Genomic DNA, 15,268 nt, shown 5'->3' on the forward strand with positions numbered 1-15,268 from the left:
GACTTTGTTGTTTAACTCCTTTATCTTGATTTATTTTGTGCATCCGTTAGCAAGATGTGTCCTAAGGTATGTGCTGCTTTGCTTTACACCACTGTGGCATATGAAAGCTTTTATAGGAATGCTCTGCTTTCAGACAGCAGAGGAAATCATTTTATTTTGCCACCTTAAGGGCCGTATTTTCACTCTCTTGATATTATCTGCTTCAAAAAATTTTTAAAAAGCTTTAAATTTTGATGCAGTCTAGTTTTATTTTCCTTTTTGCCTGTGCTATTGGTGTTTTATCTAAGAAACCATTCTCTAACCCAGGGAGGTGAAGATTACTCCCTATGCTTTGTTTGAGCAGCTTTATACTTTTGGCTCCTACTTTTAGATCTATATTTTGAAATAATTTTTGTATATGGTGAGAGATAGTGGTCTAACTTCATTGTTTTGCTAGAACATTGTTTTACTAGATGTATTAATATTCAGTTGTCTTCATGTGCTTTCTTTTTATTAGTTCAGTTCAGTCGCTCAGTCGTGTCCGACTCTCCGCGACCCCATGAATTACAGCACGCCAGGCCTCCCTATCCATCACCAACTCCCGGAGTTCACTCAAACTCATGTCCACAGAGTCGGTGATGCTATCCAGCCATCTCATTCTCTGTCGTCCCCTTCTCCTCCCACCCCCAACCTTTCCCAGCATCAGAGTCTTTTCTACTATACTTTGTCATTAGTTTTTGAGATCATTATAACTTTATAATTTACTTTTTATTTTAGTGAAATATACTTAGTTCCCCAACCAGGGATCAAACCCCTGACCCTACACTGGCAGTGCAGAGTCTTAACTGCTGGACCACCAAGGAAATCTCTGAAATATCCTCGATTTACAATGTTGTGTTGATTTGTGTTCTATAGCAAAGTGATTCAGTCATACATATATATATGCATTTTTTCATATTCTTTTAAAAATATTTATTTAAATCTCTGTTCTGGGTCTTAGTTGTGGTATCCAAGATCTTTAGGTGTGGCATGTGAACTCTTAGTTGGGGCATGTGAGATTGAGTTCCCTGATCAGGGATTGAACCAGGGCTCCCTGCATTGGAACTGAAGAGTCTTACCCATTGGCACTAGGGAAATCCTCTTTTTCATATTCTTTTCCATTAAGGTTTATCACAGGAATAACTTTTTAATTTTGATGGAAGATATGTAACATGCAACAATTATCCTCAGTTTTACAGACTTGTGGAAAAGTCTGAAATTAAGTGAATTACTCACAAACCCACGCACAGAACAGAAAGTCAGTACCGTAACAAAGAGTTGGACACGACTTAGCAACTGAACAACTATCGACAGGACAGCCGTTTTCTAAGTCTCATCCCATCCCAAGAGTCACTGCCTGCCCTTTGAGTCATTTAAATACATCCCCCTCACTCACCTTGAACTCTGAATATTCACAACAGCCCTTGACCTGGAGTGGTCAGGAGGGAATTACTAACCTTACGCTTGACTAACGGAAACTTTCAGAACAATGGGCTGTTGGGAAGATGATAAGATTCTGAAGAAGTTGCCAGGGACAATCAAGACACTTTCTACACCACAATGTTTCTACTAATTTAGCTTTTTCCTCTCTTTGTTACCTGTATAAATTTTATTTGCATAATTATTCTCCCATTCATTTTATTGGTCTTCTCTTAGTGAAAGATTTGACTATTGTACTCATTTCTTGAGAATTAAGAAAATTCCATGTAAATACACAGGAATAGGGAGGCTAAAACAGAAATGGTGGAATATGAAATCTTGAGGCTCTGGAAGTCCATGGTCTACCTCAGGGTTTTCAGCCTTGGCACTACTGACATTTCACCAGAGAACTCTTGGTGGTGGAAGGGTCTGTGCATTGTAGGATGTTCAGAAGCATCTCTGGCATCTAACCACTAGATGCCAGTAGTAGCACCTGTGAGCCAGTTGTGACAACCAAAAATGTCTCCAGAAACTGCCTGATGTTTCCCAGAGGAAAAATTAACCACAGCTGAGAACTATGGTGGTGTGAGGTTGGAGAAAACTCTTGAGAGTCCCTTGGACTGCAAGGAGATCAAACCAGTCCATCCTAAAGGAAATCAGTCCTGAATATACATTGGAAGGACTGATGCTGAAGCGGAAACTCCAATACTTTGGCCACCTGATGCAAATAATTGACTCACTGGAAAAGACCCTGATGCTGGGAAAGATTGAGGGCAGGAGGAGAAGGGGATGACAGAGGATGAGATGATTGGATGGCATCACCGACTCGATGGACATGAGTTTGAGCAAGCTCCGGGAGTTGGTGATGGACAGGGAGGCCTGGTGTGCTGCAGTCCATGGGGTTGCAAAGAGTCAGACATGGCTGAGCAGCTTAACTGAACTGAGAACTATGGGTTTCAGTTCAGTTCAGTTCAGTTCAGTTCAGTCGCTCAGTCGTGTCCGACTCTCCGCGACCCCATGAATCACAGCACGCCAGGCCTCCCTGTCCATCACCAACTCCCGGAGTACACTCAAACTCATGTCCACAGAGTCGGTGATGCCATCCAGCCATCTCATTCTCCGTCGTCCCCTTCTCCTCCCGCCCCCAACCTTTCCCAGCATCAGAGTCTTTTCCAGTGAGTCAACTCGTTGCATGAGGTGGCCAAAGTATTGGAGTTTCAGCTTTAGCATCAGTCCCTCCAATGAACATCCAGGATTGATCTCCTTTAGAATGGACTGGTTGGATCTCCTTGCAGTATAAGGGACTCTCAAGAGTCTTCTCCAACACCACAGTTCAAAAGCATCGATTCTTCGGCGATCAGCTTTCTTCACAGTCCAACTCTCACATCCATACATGACCACGGGAAAAACCATTGCCTTGACTAGACGGACCTTGGTCGGCAAAGTAATGTCTCTGCTTTTTAATATACTATCAAGGTTGGTCATAACTTTCCTTCTATAATCTCTAATATAGCAGTTAAATAAATGGTTAAGTATTTAAAAAATTCTTAGTGTTCTGCATCTTTATTTTGTATCACATTATGGTCTCTGAAAATCCACGTGTTACATGTCAAAAGTAGAACAGCAGACTGATAACCTTGTTTCATGTGCCACTCTGTTATTATAGCCCTGAATGTAGTAATTAGGAAGCAGTGTGTTTGAAAAGTGAGGGGAAAAAACAGCACCCATCAAAAGTGGTGCCTGATAGCTTCTGATTTCTGAGGCGCATGAGACACAAAATCCATTAGAGCTAAGAAAGCTCTAATATTAGTATAAATTCTCTAGAACGCTTTCAATAATTTATGAATGTATAATCTGGTATTCCTTGCTCTGCAAAATTAAAAGACATTAGACCTACACTTCAATGATGTAAATTTGAATTCATAGCATGTGTATTCATGTCCTTGGCAAGATTATAATATGTCAAGAAAAAGACCCCAGTTACATGTTCTACACAGACTTGGTTTTTGGCTTCTGGGAGCTTCTAGTGCTACTAGATCAAATCAAGGAGAACGTGCTTAAGCCTTCACAAAATTCTTCCTTGTGCTTACTTGGAATAAAGCAGACATCATTTGCGAGAAGGAAATGGCAACCCACTCCAGTATTCTTGCCTGGAGAAGTGACATAGGACGCTAGTGGGCTGCCGTCTATGGGGTCACACAGAGCCGGCCATGGCTGAAGCAACTTAGCAGAAGCAGCAGCAGACATCATTTAGAATATGCAAATACTGAACAATGATACCTATATTTACAAAAATACACAACCATATTCTGGCAGTTAAATATTCATCTAGAAAAACCCATTTGGATCAGGCAGTATGCACTAGATTTTTCCACTGTCAAAGCTACTCCTCTAAGTCAGGCACCCATATTAAAATTAGCAGTCCTGTTTTTGGCACTGGGACATCTGACTCAAGATTGAGCACCTGTTCGCATTACCCCTCATCTTCTGCACCTTTTGTCACAGAGGATTTATTTTTTGCTTTGTTTTCAATTTCTTTATTAATAGTGATACAAAATTGTTTTTAGCATCTCTGCATGCATTGTGAAGGAAAAGATCACCAGAAACAGATTTCCAAGTTCCATCGAAATAGTCATAGCAAAACATACGGGAAAAAAAGTCTTAGTGTTTCCAGTTAAGCCACAAAAGGAAAAGACAGTTTTCTTAAAATATCAAAGTCAGTGTTTCATTTCATTCTGGCTGGGAACAATAACGCCCTGTGTCAGTGTCACTCTGTTCAGATGTACAGCCACTCAGCAAAGCAATTTCGAGCCTTTCTACTTTCGTGGGGCATCTTTCAACTTGTTTGACTTTCAGGAGTCCCCACGCATTTCTCAGGGTCGGGGCTCTGCAGGGGAAAACTCCCTCGGGGGTCCGGGTCGCTCCCCTGGTCTCTAGCTCATCCCGGTACCGGGGGCCGGATCTGCAACCCGTGGAGGGTGCTAACTGATGGTCCCGAGTTCCTATCCCACGTAACCCTTCCTGGGAGCCCACCACTGTACCCTCAGACCCCACAGGTCAGCCGGGCCCTCCCCGGCAGTGGTGGAGAGGACACTGAGCAATCCCACGCCCTTGCCTGTGATCAGCTCCGATTTCTGGGCACCACCACCCCCAGGGGAAGGGAGCCGTCCCGCTGCTCCTTTCCCGGAGGGCTCGAAAGGAAACCGGGCTCCCCAGGTCCCGCGGCCGCGCCCGGCGGTCGAGGGGCGAAGCCGGGCGGGGCCGCGGCGGGCGCGGGTCCGAGCGCCCGAGGCGCGGGCGGAGCATGTGACCACGCCGCGCGGGGCCGGGCTCGCAGTGCCGCGCGGCGGCGGCGGCGGGGAGAGCAATGGAGGCCGTGGCCGCCTGAGAGGCGGGTGCGCCGCCGGTGCTGCTGCGGAGGCTGCTGGTGCCGCGGGAGCGCCGCGGGCACTGCCCTGGCGCCCGCCGCCCGCGCGGGATCGCCATCGCCGTCTAGCCACTTCCCCGGCCCCGGCTCCCGGCCGGGACGTCAGGTGAGCGCCCTCCCGGCCCGCGGCCGGAGCCAGACAATGGGTGCAGCGGGCGGGCTTCTCCCTTTCCCTGGCGACCCCCGGGCCAGGCCCCCGCGGCGGCCCGGGACTCCCGACCTTGCCCCTGCCCTGGGTTCGTGCGCTCGGCTGGGCGGGTCGTGGACTCCGGGGCGGTGTCCCCGCGCGTGCGGCGCGGACCCTCCCCGAGGCACCCGGCGCGTGGTGTGCGCGGCTCCGGATCCCTCGCAAGGAACCTGCGGACGGGCTGCGCCCCCGGTAACTTGCCGAAAGCGTGGGACCTTTAAATTCCCTCTGTCCTTCCCGCGCCGCGCATCCGGTCCTGGGGTCTCCGGCTCGGGTCCCGGCTGCGGCGGGGGTCAAAGCGAGACCTCGCCGTCTGGGATCTCGGGCGCTGACCCGGCTCAGCCCTGCCTCCCGCCGCCCCCGCCACGCCGCCCCAACTGCATTGCTTTGTTTAACCTCTGCCGAGCCATTTCGCACAAACTCTTGTTGCCCCAGTTCTGATGAGCCACCAGTTTGATGGCTGAGGCAAGACAAAGGTTTTCCCTGTTTACAAGGGTTGGAGCCGGGAGGCTGCACGCTGCCAGTGATGTAAAAATGTGTTTTCCTTATCTTCTCCCCCTGGTTCTTGCGATGGTTTTCCTGGTTCTATAACCGTTCTTTCTTGCAGAGCTCTGTAGTGGCGAGATTGGACCTCCTAACCCTACCGAGACGGTGGGTGGGGAATGGCTTTTATTTCTGCTATCAGTAAACAGAAGGGCAGAGGGTTACATTTGAGGTGTTCTCAGAATAGAGGCATCGTAATCGTTTTCTGAATTCTACATTTTAAGAGACAATACAAAAAAAAAAATGTTTAAAAGACACATGGATTCAGTGGATGGGCGGGGTGGCAGGGGGCAGAAAACCTAGTAACTATGAACGTGTGTTGTGAAATTTTAATATGGTTTTAAGAATAATTGCCCGGAAACTGATCTGGTGTAGGTGAGGGAGTGCGTGTGTGAGGGGGGGTGGTGTTGATGGAGAGGGAGTGGTTAGAATACAAAGGATAAGGCAATTTCAGTAAAAGGTTCTTAGTCAATATCCTGTAGGAAATTTTCAGTTCATCAAGTTGTCATTAAATCATCATTCTTCTGTAAAAATCACCTGTAGTAGTTGTTGAATTATATATAAAATGCCTCACAATTATTTGGCATTGTAATGTGACTCAGGAATCTGAAAACAACAATTAATTTTGAGTAATTTTAAAAAATCAACAAAGGAAAGATGCTTCCACCACTCCCTCCTTTATTCTATGAGAAAACTGAATCCTGGTTGAATATATTCAACAGAAAATTAACGTGTAAGAAAAAAAATTTCAAAGGCAGATTTTTTTAAGAAACATTTTTGAAAAATGCATCTTACGTAAAGTGATATGGATGGTTTCATTACTTCAACTCAGATATGTCAAGGGAAGAAAATCAAGGCTACTAGATTGCCCTTTTCCAGTATTAAAAGGTAGTTTCTTCCAAACCCCTATATTTACAGTCACCTCTGAAATGGAGAAACTTTCACTCTAAAGACTTAGCAGTCACTTAGCACTGAATTTGGAGTTGGGAAGATAATACTGACTTGACACACTTAGGCAGTTGGTGTGAGAAACAAAAGCTTCCACATAGTTCTTTGCAAGCTATAAAGCACTGTAATAAATGTACGTTATTATTATCGCTAGGTGAGGAAGTTGTATTTTACAATTTTCCCTTACACAGTTTTGGGAAAATTAATTGAAATTAATATGAAATTCTCCAGGGTAGGGGACTTCCCTGGTGGCCCAGTGGTTAAGACTTGGTGCTTCCACAGCAGGGGCACAAGTTCAGTCCCTGGCCAGGGAACTCGAGATTCTGCAAGCAGTGTGACATGGCCAAAAAAAAAAGAAATTCTCCATGGTAAGGGACAGTCTGGTACGTACTAGCTGTTCAATAAATAGTTGAAGAAAGAATGAATTAATGAAAAATAAAATGCAAATGGATAAAACATGCATACAGATTGAATTGGTTTACTTCTTTTAGTTTAATTAACATTTACTGAAGGCCTGTTGTGTGCCAAGAACTGTATGGACTGTTTGCACGTACAGTTTATAAAAGCCTGGTGACTTTCCTGTTTTGATCATGTGTTATGTATGTTTCTATGAAGACCGGGGCCCCTTGGGTCGGTTAATGATCATCTCATATAACTGAATAGCACAGTAGAACATTTCGCTTGTTATAGGTACAAATACTCTCACAATGGCCTGTGGGGAGGCAGGACAGATACTATCATTCCTGTTTTGTAGGTGAGGAAATCCAGACACAGCGAGATTAAATGACTTGCCAGCTCCTCACCACTGAAGCAATAGTGCCAGGGACAGAAGGGGACCTCATGCCTGGTGCTTTCATCTCTGAGTCACATTGTCTTCTCCCCGATATGCTGCACCTCCACAAAATCTCTCTTGAATTAGACCTCATGAAAAAGTCTACCTTTTGAATAACTTTTACATAAGGAAAAGTTATATCTTACCACCCGCTAAGTGGAATGGTTGAATGGGAAAGTTCTGGAGACAGGTGACTGAAGTTGAACTCTGGGTTTACCACTTGTTAGCTCTGCATCTTTGGCAAGTGACTTAATATGTCTAAGTCTCAGTTTTCTCATCTGTAAAATGGTGTAACAGTACCTACTTGCCTTATAGGATTTGGGGCAGGATCAAATTAAATAATGTGCTTAGCACAAAGCTTAGCATAATGCTTAGCACAATGTCTAGCAGAAACTAAGCATTCAGTGTCAGCTGATTATTCTTATTATTGTAATGAAGCAGTGGCTTTTAAACTTCTTTTTTTTTTTTTTGCACAATAAATGTTTTACTTTGCCATCTGGTATACAGATACATTACAAATGTGTTTAGGTAAAAAAGTCACTAATCAATGCTTAGACTTGCTATGTGAACAGTTCGTTTTTTATATTTTTCATTCTATTTTATTTAGAAATGCTGGTTAAGATACACTAAATTATTTCACATCCCATTAATGCACCAGGACCTGCAGTTTGAAAAGCACTAATGTTAAGGATAAGCAGGTTAATGAGTGCATTAAAGACAAATCTTTTTTTGAACCTATTTTTCCTTCTAATTATTTAGAAAATCTTCTGAAATTTGAATGTTAAATTACACTTAAAACAGATTCTTAAACATTTCTTAGTAATTATTACCGTATATTCAGTATTTATTACTCTCTAGATACTGTGCTAAGCAGTCTATTTTTGTACGTTATCTAACTTAGTGCTTGTAACAGCCTTGTAAGAAGGTCTTCTGTTTCCATTTGATAATTGAAATTAAGACTCAAAGAGGTTTTATGAACTTGCTCAAGGTCATAAAGTTAGTGAGAGATGAAGCAAGAATTCAGAGTTCTTTTGGACCCCAAAGCTCTCTGCTCTTCCAGCCCCAACCCTCTGTTCTCAGGTTCTCCCAGTGATTTCTGAAGATGTATTATTCCTTCTCGTAGATAAATTTGAATGGCAATATTGAGAACTTACCTGTTGTAGTACATCTTTTGCAGTTTCCTTTGAAATGACTCATTTGAAGAAAATTTTCAAGTTAGTAAGAAAGCATACTGCATAGACCAGTATTTCATTTTGACTTTGGCTGGTCTTTGATGTAAACATTTTGTAATAGCTTCTCAGGTTTTTATGATAGAGTCAATTAATTGGTCAGTTTTATTGAACACCCAAAGGTTTAATATATCTTTGGAAGAGACATGAAATAGCCGTGTAACTATAAAAAGACTTCATTACAAATGAATGTTGGCTTTTGTTAAGGCACAAAATGAAGACTTAAGAGCTACAAAGAGTATAGTATATTGATTTGTTTCAAACTCACCAGGCAGTTGAAGTACTTATTTTGTAAAGTGCTTGTAAGAAACCACCACTAACTGTACTATTAATTTGTTTTTGTATTTCAGTTCCTTGCAAATGTTTCTTAAAATTTTAGTAATATTTTAATTTTTTTGGTGGTCCTGGGACTTTTCTCCTCTTTTAAAAATATTGTGAGAAAGAATTAAGGAAATATATTTTATAAATAGGACTTAGAAACATGTGACAGTGTAAAGGCAGATCTCACTGTTTCTTTCCCATTTATGTCTGACAGATTCAGGCTCTTTTGTTGTCTGGTTGGAAGCATAGGATTGTGTCTTATAAATAAGATAATTACAAGGTGCTTAAAGATATATAAATACACTCCTGCTTTTGCAATATGGCTTCCACGTGCATTTAGCTTTAAACTTTCACTGGTATGTTTAACTAGTTTGCTTGTTGAATTAAGGTTGGTGTTTTCAAAACTGACAGGTTTTTAAAATCAGAATTTGTGTAGATCATGATGATATTTTGGACAAAGAACAGCAATTTCGTGGTTTTGCGAAACCACATATTTTCCTCAACCATCATTTTCTCTTAAGATTAAAGTGAGTATATTGTTTCAGTTATTGTTGGACATCAGATTTTATCCCTAGATGAACCCTCAAAAATTCCTTTTGCTTCTATTGAAATTGTGTATAATTTTCATAAAGCTTATATTTTATGCTTATTTTATTAATTTATTCCTTTTGTGTAGCTCTTGACTCAGTGGATTGGCATAGTTTTTGTGAGCATCAAAAAACATTCTAGCTCTTGAATGATCACTAATTTTTTTATGTTCAGGCAGGCAGATTGGGTTCTCATTACATTTTGTACTACTTTTATTCTTGATGAGAACATTCTTAGAGATAAAAAGAGGAAAATCAATTTAGATGTGTACTTGCGCTAGTGCCTTTGAGGCAGATACATGTGCAAATTTGGATCTACATATATGTATGATTTCCAGTTACATGAGAAGTGCATGGTTACAAACTCTTCAGTTCAGTTCAGTTGCTCAGTCGTGTCCCACTCTTTGCAACCCCATGAATTGCAGCATGCCAGGCCTCCCGGTCCATCACCAACTCCCGGAGTTCACTCAGACTCATGTCCATTGAGTCGGTGATGCCATCCAGCCATCTCATCCTCTGCTGTCCCCTTCTCCTCCCGCCCCCAACCTTTCCCAGCATCAGAGTCTTTTCCAGTGAGTCAACTCTTCGCATGAGGTGGCCAAAGTATTGGAGTCTCAGCTTTAGCATCAGTCCTTCCAATGAACACCCAGGACTGATCTCCTTTAGAATGGACTGGTTGGATCTCCTTGCAGCCTTAATCCATAAATTTAAAAATAATCTTAAATAACTTTGTAGAAATGAAAAAACTGAGTAAAAACCTTAAAGAGATGTTGAATGCTTTGTGTGTGTGTGTATGTCTCCACAGTTGTGTACGACTCTTCGTGACCCCATGGAATGTAGTCCGCCAGGCTTCTCTTTCCATGGGATTCTCCAGGGAAGAATACTGTAGTGGGTTGCCGTTTCCTTCTCCAGGGGATCGTCCTGATTCAGGGATTGAACCTGCATCTCCTGCGTCTCCTGCATTGGCAGGTGGATTCTTTACCACTGAACCACCTGGGAAGCGCGTTGAATGCTTTGGTCACATCAGAAATATTTAAGAAAGCAAAGAAAACAACCATATATAACAGCTTTTATATTGAGTTTGCATGTGGAAAGGTGATTCTGTGTAAAATGTCAAAAATGAAATGCAGAAATTATTTCAGTCCGATTTTAAAATCTTCACCAGCTCTTCCAGATGTTTGTAGAGTTTTTGAAACAGTATACTTTGAAGTTTGCATGGAAATTTTAATAAAGTTACTTCGGAAGCTGGTACTGTTTTAAAAATGTATCTTTGAGGAAAAGATACAGAGGCCACATCCCTGAAACACTTTGGGAAATATTTAAATTGGAAGTGAACACTGCTGGAGAAGACTCTTGAGAGTCCCTTGGACTGCAAGGAAATCCAACCAGTCCATTCTAAAGGAGATCAACCCTGGGTGTTCATTGGAAGGACTGATGCTAAAGCTGAAACTCCAATACTTTGGCCACCTCATGCGACGAGTTGACTCACTGGAAAAGAGTCTGATGCTGGGAGGGATTGGGGGTGGGAGGAGACGGGGACGGCAGAGAATGAGATGGCTGGATGGCATCACCGACTCAATGGACATGAGTTTGAGTGAACTCTGGGAGTTGTTGATGGACAGGGAGGCCTGGAGTGCTGTGGTTCATGGGGTCGCAAAGAGTTGGACACGACTAAGCAACTGAACTGAACTGAAGCACTCAGCTCACTAGGGACAGGTTGTTAGAATTTAGAGCAGATACCAGCTGCTAAGAAGAAGTATTCTCAGGAACAAGAAAGGAGGGAACACTTGCAAAAAAAAAAAATGGCTTTTTACTAGGAAGGGTAGGAATAGCCGACCGAGAGGTCCACTGGCCTTGCTTCACTCCCCTGGGGAGGGGTTGGCTGGCACTAACAGGGGAGAAGGGGAGCATGTGTGATTGAGGAGGGCAACAGAGAAACTCAGTTATTGTTTAAATCTGAGATGAGCCGGATTCAGTAAATAATCTGTGAAAATTCTTATGTGTAATTGTTAACCCACAGTTTCCCCCCCGGGGAGAAATAAAAAGGAAAGCCCATGCCCCCAAGACCACTGTTGTTGGAAGAGGAAGCATGAGGATCCCATTGTCAAAGCCATTTGTGGTCTCAGGCCAGGGCCACAGCTGATGATACTCTTAGGGAAGCTTGTGATGAATTCAGCCGAGCTGGTCAGACACCGCTGATGAATTCCAGCTGCCCTCAATGACTGCATTTTGTCTTTTCTTCATTTTGAAAAGTTCTTAATAAATGTAGAGTGACTTTTTCTCTACCACAGTATCATTGTGACAGATGCCGTGGGCTTGCTTGGCACTCTTTAAGATGCAGCTGCCTGGGCATGTCTGTGATGGGTTAACTGTTTTCTAGAGTTAATGAGGTCAGGGTCACAGGTTCAATTCCTGGGAAGGCCAGTTAGCTTTGCTTTGTTCTCTGATCTCATATTGCGCTCTTAACCTGGACTAGCCATCTGGCGAAGGCAGATCGTTGATCACAAAGGGACTAATAAGCAAGACAGTGTGGGAGGAGCAGCACGGATCCTCTTCAGTGGATATTGAATAATTAGAGAAACAACTACAAAAGCATGCATACTTTTGTGTTTCCTAGCATTGTCTTAATATGTGGAAGATAACGAGGTGGTCACATCATTTTCTTTGTCATTTCTGCTGAACTCCCATTTTTAACAGTTGTTTTTTCTAGTTCTGAGGTTTTGGAAGTCTCATTCAGTCAGCAGTTGTACGTTGTCTTGAATGTTCTTAGCTTCCTTGTAAGTTTGTAGGACAGTGACTCAGTGAGAAAAGGGTAAGGCTGACAGTAGAACAGACAACCTACTCAGTCGTTTGCAGATCTAACCCCATTTGAGTTAAAAAATGCAAGTTAATAAAGCAAAACACCATTTTGAATGGGAATGAATAGACTGAGAATATCCAGGAAAACACTTTATAGTTTTTCTAAGCATACTTTATCTATAAATCTCTTATGCCCTTTATTAAAATTACATCTAGTGTCAAGTGAAATATCTTAGATCATCTAGATGAGTGCTGTCTCGTACAGTCACTGGTCCCATGGGCTATTAAAGCATTTGAAATGTGGCCTGTCCAACTTGGGAGGAGCCCTAAGTATAAAATACACACCAGATTTCAAACACTTGGTATGAAAAAAAAGTGCAATATGTCATTGATATTTTAAAAATACTTTAACATGTTGAAATAATGTTTTAACTATATCAGATTAACTTAAGCGTTATTAAAGTTAATTTTACCTTTTTTTTTTAACTTTTTTGAAAATGTGTTTACTAGAAAATTTTGTGTTTTATGTTTACTATAAAAGCTACAGATGTGGCTTGCATTATATTTCTGTTGGGTGGTGGTGTTCTAGACCAGCCCTTCATTTTACAAATGAGAAACCCAAGTTCAGAGGTTAAGTAACTGAGCTGAGTTCTTTCCATTGCCTGTAACCTCTCCCTGCTAATAGGTTAGGTGTTCAGGAAGATGGGAACTCTTTGAACCATTAGAAGACCATTTAGTGCCTGACAGTTATCATATGTTGCATATGCAATGCCTGAGTCATTGCATATTTAGGTATTATGCCAGGTGTGTGTGTGTGTGTAGGAGGGGACTTTGTTTCGTTTATAATGCTGATATTTAGGCTTTATTTTACCTTCTTATATAGGTCAGAGGCCATATAGCTTTATTTAGTTCTGAGAAAAACACATTAAATTAGACATTAGCAGTTGTAACTCTGGGATAAATAAGATATGGCGATCAGTCAAATGGGTACATTATTGTGAAGATTTCAGATAGTTTTGAATGACCCTTGAGGACAAAGCAGCAAGCTTTTAGGGCTGTATTCCATTTGTGTTCCAAAGGAAGAACTTACAGGCTGTTAGTTTCCCTCTCTTAATTATGGATGTGCCTGATATTCCAATCGAACAAGAAATAGCCAGGATTGGGTGGTGTTAAGGCTGTGGCCTCCCATTGGGGCTTTCTGTCAGTTTTATGACATAATAGTCTTTAATTGGCAAAGATAGAAAGGAAGAAAACTGGAGGAAAATTGGAAGATTGAGATTGACATATACACACTATTATATATAAAATATATCACTAATAAGGACCTACTTAACACAGGGAACTCTACTCAATACTCTGTAATGGCCTATTGGGGAAAAGAATCTTAAAAAAGAGTGGATATCTGTGTTTGTATAACAGAGTCACTTTGCTCTACAGCTGAAACTCATGCAACATTGTAAACCAATATACCCCAATAAAAATTAAAGAAAAAAAAAAAAAGAAAAAAACCCTCAGGACCCAGTTTGTTATTTCTAGTTGAGATTTTTATTTTCCTAATCAACATAGCTCAGATTAACATCTTAAAGAAGTTTACATTATGCAGCCTCAGATCTATTCTCCCCCACCCCACCCCAGCCCACTCAGAGTAGTAAGTCACTATCTGTTTGTTAGCAGTGACAACTTGCGAACAACAACTTTGTCAGGCCACCTCTGACACTTCGATTATTCTGATCATCCATACTAGGTAGTAATGTGCATGAGCTTACCCTTTTAATAGGGGCATTCTGGAGTTTGAGAGAAGATACACAATTACTTCTAGAAGGGTGATTTATAAAAGTGATTCCAGATTATCATTTTCCTGTGCTTTTTGTCTGTTACAAACAACCCAGGTAGATGATAAGTACTAGAATCAAAACAGGATAGCGATCTTTGAATGGTTACCTTGGAGTAGGCCAAAAATAAATAACTATGTCCTGCAGTATGAAGTTTAATGAAAAGTCCCATAACCACCCACATTCTGTGCAGCCTGAGTCACTGTATAAACTCAGTTTATCTCACGTCAGCAGATGTGTGTTGAGTGTTGCGCCCCATGGGCTGGGCACCGTGGACTAGGCACCGTGGACATAACATGAAAAGAACAAAGGTTGAGGGAATACAGGTCACTTGAATGAGAACTTTTGTTGTAGTTTCTAGCCTGAGAAAAGAATGTAGCATTTTAACATTGCTGCAGAATGAATGAACACACGATGATGTTCTACAAGTCACTAGTTGATTTCATGTGTCATGTTTGATGTCATGTCCCATTTCTAGCAGTAACTGATTTTTTCTAAAATTTGGGTCATTGGAATAGTCGTTTGGTATGCCAGAATGCTTGTTGTCATGTTGAGAGTCATACTGAACATGGAAGGGTAGCATGTGTCCCCTGTGTTCCTCCTCCTTTCCCTGACCCAGCTGTTCATACCAGGTACTGTGGAGATGCTAGTGAATATAAATGTGAAGAATTCAGTCTAGCAGAGAAGAAAGACAAGAATGTAAAATGTGCTGTGAGAGAACATCCCAGGGCTGTGGGGACTCAGATGAAGGAGTGACTGTTCTGGTGAAGGAGGACAGGATGAAGACAGATAAGGAGGTAGCTTACAGAGGAAGTGATATTGGAGCTGGGTCATGAAGGAGGGGTAGAATTTTGACAGATGGAGAGGGGGTGGAAAGGTATTCCAGAGGTAGGGAACAGAATGAGCAAGGATACAGCAAGCATGAAGTCATGACATGGAGGTGGCAGGAGCATTCAGACATGGAAGGGAATGGCAGGAGACCAGCCCAGACATGTGGATCAGGCAACATTTGGAGAGATTTGAAAGGCCAAGGAGTACTGACATTTTTTGAACAACAGGGAGCTATCGAAAGCAGGGAGTGGCATAATTGCATCTACTTTGGAAGAATGACTGGGAGTTAAGCTTG

At 42.1% G+C, this 15,268-nt stretch overlaps 1 protein-coding gene across 1 annotated transcript in view; it reads left to right on the plus strand.

Moving 5' to 3' along the window:
* The first annotated feature begins 4,769 nt into the window (after positions 1–4,769).
* The window catches only part of CRACD (capping protein inhibiting regulator of actin dynamics), a 278,521-nt gene continuing 268,022 nt past the window's right edge, over positions 4,770–15,268 (plus strand). Inside the window, exon 1 of the mRNA XM_055434331.2 lies at positions 4,770–4,970. The gene's annotated coding sequence lies outside the window, so the exon portion shown is untranslated. The remainder of the gene's footprint in view (positions 4,971–15,268) is intronic.

This window comes from Moschus berezovskii, chromosome 5 (genome assembly GCF_049115385.1).
Source record: "Moschus berezovskii isolate FMDL1 chromosome 5, NW_MosBer_1.0, whole genome shotgun sequence".
Classification (NCBI taxonomy): Eukaryota; Metazoa; Chordata; class Mammalia; order Artiodactyla; family Moschidae; genus Moschus; species Moschus berezovskii.